The 6,646-nt window shown below is 38.4% G+C and overlaps 1 non-coding gene across 1 annotated transcript; it reads left to right on the forward strand.

Moving 5' to 3' along the window:
* Window positions 1-276: 276 nt before the first annotated feature.
* LOC122044682 lies at window positions 277-382 on the forward strand. The gene has a single exon (XR_006129703.1). It is a non-coding gene; the product is annotated as a small nucleolar RNA R71 (small nucleolar RNA).
* Window positions 383-6,646: the final 6,264 nt, after the last annotated feature.

Genomic DNA, 6,646 nt, shown 5'->3' on the forward strand with positions numbered 1-6,646 from the left:
GTATCAAACTTCTGGGTCAGAGCGTCTAGCTTTGCAGACATGAGAGTGACTGCATCTACGTCGAATTTTCCTGACGCTTTTATTGGATTCCCTGAGAAAGAACCACCAGATCTTTCTGATGCCCACTGATGGTGATTCTGTGCCCCATTCTCTATGATCTCTTCAGCTTCATCAAGGCTCTTGTTCATCAATGCTCCTCCTGTTGCAGAATCGAGGGATACCTTCATGTGATAATTGATTCCATTGTAGAAGGTGTGTAGAACTAACCATTTCTTAAGGCCATGATGGGGGCACTGTCTCAACATACTTTTGAACCTGTCCCAGGCTTCAAATAATGATTCTAAGTCTATCTGTTTAAAGCTTGCAATCAAGTTCCTCATGTGGGCAGTTTTGCTCAGTGGATAGAATTTGTCTATGAATTTTTGCTCACACTACTCCCAGGATGTAATGCTGTTTGTTGTAAGGGAATTTAGCCACTGCTTAGCTCTGTCTTTCAGGGAGAATTCGAAGAGCAATAACCTTACTAATTCTGGAGGTACTCCGCTCACTTTCATGGTACCGCAGATCTCGTAGAAAAGCTCTAAGTGGTGGTTTGGATCATCGTGCGATCCTCCTCCAAATTGATTCTACTGAACCATGTCAATTACAGCAGGCTTGATTTCAAAATTGTTGGCTTCGATTGGCGGTCGAGTGATGCTAGACCAAACCCCTCATGCATAAGGTGCTGCGTAATCCTTCAACAATTTATCATCCATCTCTGAAGATTCTTGTACTGTTTGAAATGCTTTTTGAAGGTTTCTTCTTCTCAAGAAGGTCCTATCGATCTCTGGACCGAACGATAGAAGTTGTCCTGAAAGATTAACTCTTTGCATGCAAAAACAAAATATGAAATATAGTAAAGAAGAAGAGATGTGATAATATTATTTTTGGCATTTTAATAAAAATGTAGAAGGTAAAGAAAAAAACAAGAATAAAATTATTTAGCTCTAAATGGAAAATAAAGGAAAAAAAAAATAAAGTTTAGTCTAATCTACTATGATTATCACTAATGTTATAAACACAATCCCCGGCAACGGTGCCAAAGACTTGTTGCAATTCCGCAAGTGCACGGATTCATCATCAGTAATAAAGATTATCGATCTCACGAGTACTGGTTATAAGCACTAGTGATGGCACACTTAGGATTAGCTACACCATCGATGGTTGTAAGTAATCTAAGAAAAGAGATTGGAAAGCGGAAACGAGAACTAGCAACGATAAGTAATCAACCTGGTTTATGAAGAGTTCTAGGAGTTCGGTTTCATTGTGGTGGTATTGATGTATCACATACTATCCTATACTCATTATCCATCAGCATGCATTCACCGGAAGCTAAATAACTATCCTTAAGCACCAAACAAAGACAATCCCTATGAAATCCTGTTATGATTAACCCCTTTCACTAGGACGCCTTGGTAGATCACAAGGACACAACTCTAATTGATGTTATCAAGGATAGAATTACAAAGCTTAGTTTGGTCTCTTACTTCCTTGTGGAGGAGTCGTCTCTTCTTTCAAGGAAGTATCCTAGATGTCCGTGAACGGGTTACCCCTATCACTAGGGCCCCTCGGGTGTACAATCTAAGATATTCCCTCTATGAGGTTGGCAATTCCTACACAATCAATCAACACGATATAGAGATCGAGTAGTCGAAACAAAGCAAGTGAAATCATCCAATGAATATAAGCATAATACGAGTCTTACATTAAAACCAATCCACAATTACTCCCTCATCCTAGAACAAGGACTCTACTCCATAGAGGCTGGAGAAAACCCCAAAAACATAGTGAATTTAAACATACAATCCTCAAAAACTAAGAGAGAAAGAATAAGTATGTTTATCCAACGACGACGAGTGATCTTCATATCCAATCCTTTGCTTTTGGAGTTGATGTGGTGATGAAAGATCGCTGGACTGATGTCCTGGACGGCGTGGAAAAGCACCAAAGTGATTCTCCTGTTGACGGCTCGCTTCCCGACTCTCCCCCTCTTGAGGAAAAGGGTTAAAACCCTTTTATAGGCTAGGGTGTGGTTGCGGTGGCACGACTGTGTAAGGATGGCACAGCCGTGCCCTTCTTTGTCTCTGGCTGCACTGCACGACCATGCCAATTGGCACGGCAGTATGAACTCTGGGCTCAGCTCCTGGGACATGGCTGTGTAGGGTTGAATGCTCGTGTGCTGCATGGTTGCGGTCATGGGAGGGTACGACCGTTCGTTGCTTGGTTGCTGGCTGTGAGGCACGACCGTGCAGGGTTGCACGGTCGTGCTCTGATCCCTCTCTGGATTGGCAACACGGCCGTGCAAGGTTGCACGACCGTGCTCTCTGCTTTGTTCCAATGCGTTGACAATCACCATTTTCGCTCCAAAAGTTGTCCTTGTCAACACAAAACCAAACAAAGAGTAGATATCCAAACAAAAGAGTATATATGATGAATACATGATAAAAGAGGCGATCATGCAAGGAATATATACGTATAAAGCAAGGGAATGTGCATTAAATCATGCATAAACGATCATAATATTTTCGGACGTCAAGAAACATAGTCCAAGCATGGGTCTCTAAGTCTAACATAACTAATTAAGCTGGACTTAGCCAATATTGGATCCCCTAGGATCAAATCTATTACCTTGAAAGACCTTATCAAGGCTATGATCTAGGGGGAGCCAATAAAAGGTCCATTTTTATCATAAAATAGAATTATTTGATGTTTGATTTATTGCTTTTTATTAATCATGCTTAGACTAGGGTAGATAAGGACTTAAGATTGATCTACGCTTGACTAATTAGACCTAGGATTTTTTAGAAAGAAAATTAAATATTTAATTTTTTTTAAAAGTTTTTGTCTAGAAGTGGTTAATAATCTAATACCCAAGAAGGTCTAGTGCCTCGCTATAGCCTAGAAGCCAATTATTGAAATGAATATTTAATTGACTAACTCTTAAACCTTAGTCTAATTCAAATGTTGATCAATCCTTAGATTGGAATTTAAATTGAAAATTAAATTAACCATCTCACAAAACTATTAAGGTTCCCTGATTGAAAATCAAGGAAAGGGTGAGATGGACCTAAGTTTAAAGTAGTTAACCAAATCTAAATTAGTATTACAAAATTAATAATGTTCAATCTCATCAAATCATCAACTAGGAAATATTTTATTACATACATAATTACATATGGAGAGATATCCACTAATTGTAATTTAATCACAATTTCTCTCATATTATACATTATATTGTAGACTTCATTAATTGAGTTTAAGATCAATAAAATATCCATAGAGAATGTATACTCAAATACTAAATCTATTTATCCAATAAATAATATAATATGTAAGGCGATTGCCTTAGGATACCTCTCAAATATAACATTACATGGTCAACCTGTGAAAATCATGATTATTATGGGCTGGCCATGTAACTCTTTTCCCCTAAACTAAATAAATAAAATGGTTAAAACTATGAAATAATGGAATAACTTAAACAAAACATGACAAAGAAACTTAAGTTGTCTCTCAAGAAGTGCTTGTTTTAAATCATAAGCTCTACCCTAGTCAACCTTAAGCTTGGAGCTTTTATCTTGAGGGGTCTGTGTTCCCCTACTTCGTGGATAACCTTATGAAGAAACTCATGGTTCATTTTATAGGATTGAACTTGACTCTAGAGCTCTAGAAGGGGGGGGGGTTGAATGGCATTAGAAATTTTATGAGCTAATATTTTCAAAAATAACTAATAATAGAATAGCACAATGGAAATGATTGAAACAAAAGCAGCAAAACAATGTAAACATGAAAAACCTATTCAGCAATTTTATCAATTAAAGAAGAGATAGACATGTGTATCAATAATAAAATATAATTCTGTTTTCTTAATTTCTCATATCTAGAAAGCCTCTAGAAAGGTAAAGAAACCTTATAAAAAATATATAAAAATTAAACACAAATAAATCAACTATGACAACACAAGAAAATTTAAAGACTACGCAAGGTGTTACCCATCATAATTGAAGTGCAAGATTATAGCGTGTCACAGAATAGAAACTATGAGAGCACTAGAGCATGAGCATAGTAGCACAAGAATGGAAAGGGATAAACTAAAAGTTCTACCTTGAGACCCTTTATATAACCCTCTTCTATTGTTGACGTTGCAGCCTCCAATTGACAAGAGGCTCCTTGGTCTCCTGGAGGCTGCTAACATGGCTGCAACGTCTATCCAATAGATAACATCGTTTGCCTTTTCTGATTGACTTGAGGCCTTCCTGTCGCTAGGAGAAGGGTCAACCCTAATCTTGTCTCGACTCACTGAATTATTGGATAACATCTTCTATCGATCGCTTAGAAGTAGCGCTAGTCGCCCATATGTTCTGATTGCCTAGACTCTCTGACTTTGCTCATCGAGAGTTATTACCAGCTAGTCACCCATACTCCCTTCAATCACCTAGAACCATTGAAATTTGCTTTCCTACAAATGGTTACACGTAATGAGTAAGATATGATATTTTATGTTACTCACACTTACTTTGGGTCTACATGTTCAGCTCCCAACTAACCCATCTAAATTGAGTTGCCAAGCTACAACTCCTAGCTAATTATATTTAAACTTGTTTACCAAGCCTTTAGCTCCTAACTGACTCTACTTTGACTTTTTTGTAAGTCTTTAGCTCCCAATTAACTCCACTTGGACTATTCTACGAAGCCTTTCGCTACTAGCTAACTTCACTTGGACTAGATTCACCTAGTTCCTAACTCGGGCTTTCTTTCATGGTTCCCAACCAAGACTTAGCTCTTGTCTGATTCTCAATCAAGACTTCAATTGCCTAGATCACTAGGGCTTACTCACCACCTAGTTCCTAATTAGGACTTTAGCAATGCCAAGTAACCTGCTCCTGCACACTTGATACCAACTTGTTAGATCTCAACAAACCTAACTTTAACCTTAGTCATATATCAAACCTTTAGATTCAATGTTGTGCTCCCAGTACCAACACCATGGGCATGCTTGAATGATGCATTTTCTAACTTTTTTCCTTCAATTCCCCTTGATGGTTGCTTGGTTCCAATGGATCATCCAAGGATGTACACAAGGTTCTCCTTTGTTTTCCTTCTACAAGCCATAAACCTTATAACACACACTCTTAACATGCAATTGCTGAGTGGTCTTAGATAAATCAAATTTAATGTTATCATCGTCAATTGTTACACAACCGCAAGTGCATAGTTTCGTCATCAGTAATAAAAAAATTATCGATCCCACAAGGACTGTTGATTAAGCACTAGTTAACTTCGCATGGTGAATTATCTAGACAAACGTAAAATTAGATGGAAAAGAAAGTAAGAGAAAGAGAAGAGAGAAGAGATGGTGGATCTTGAGAGGGGTTGAACTAAGAGGATGTGAGAGATGGTTTAAGGTGAGATTCTAGGATTTCGGTTTCTTTGTGATACTAGACGATATTACATAGATTGCTTAGTTTCTATCTTCTATGTTTATACTCTTGTAGGAAGTTAGATGCATGACAGACTCTCCCCTGCCGTGGATAAGCCGGCATGATCTCCTACTCCTTGTCCTATGCTATCAAATGGAAGTGATTCCTATGAAGTCCGTTAGTGGGACAACCTGTTACCAACATCCCTCAGTCATACAACATAGAAACACACTAACACATAATAACATAGAAATAGAAATAGTGATTATGCTTGATCCCCTACTTCCTTGTGGAGATTTGCTTCTCCTTTCAAGATGATACCCTAGACGTCCATTAGCGGGGTAACCTGTCACTAGCGCCCCTCGGTCATATGATCTAGGGTATTCCCCCTATGGGATTAACAATTCTACACAACTATTTGATAAAACATGCAAAAGATATATATAAGCTTCACACACACATTTCATCAAATATGAACAAGGCATTAACAAGTCATTGAATAGAAACATGGCAAATCCACATAGTTTTACATCTCCATCACATCACATATACTCCCTAATCCTAGAAAGGAGATCTACTCCATTGTAAAGGAAGAACAACCCCAAAACATAAAGTAAAGCATACTTAGATCCCTAGATGTGAGAAGAAGGGGAAGAAGAGATACTTACCGATGTTTCCGATGTATTAGGGATGCCTCCTTGCTCTGGAGAAGGACGGATCATGAAGGGATGGAGGTGAATGAAGGTCTAGGGTTTCCCCCTAAGGGGAGAACCCTTCTCCAAGGAGAGGGACGAAGTCCCAAACCCAAGATGAGTCAAAGAATGAGGTTCTTGACCCTTTTATACCTCCTCCAAACTGCCCAGGAAATCTAGGATTATAGTTCTGGTAAACTAAGTTTTCACCCATTAAAATAGGTTTTGCTTGTGTTTTACCCTGAACAAAGGTTGCAGCTCTTGAAATTATCTATAATCTGATATTTGGATTGAGCCCTGGGTCTAATCGAACTGAAAGTTATGGTAGTTCAAAATTTGGTCTGCTGTTTGAGCGGAGGTCCAGATGAACCCATGGTTGGGAGGCACGACCATGCCATTTAACACAGGTAGACAATGCTATCTCTCTGTTGGATCTTAAACAAAGTTGTAGACCTTGAAGTTAGCTAGGATTTAGTATAAAGAATTGCTCAAAAC

Source organism: Zingiber officinale, chromosome 2A, assembly GCF_018446385.1.
Source record: "Zingiber officinale cultivar Zhangliang chromosome 2A, Zo_v1.1, whole genome shotgun sequence".
In the NCBI taxonomy this organism is placed as follows: domain Eukaryota; kingdom Viridiplantae; phylum Streptophyta; class Magnoliopsida; order Zingiberales; family Zingiberaceae; genus Zingiber; species Zingiber officinale.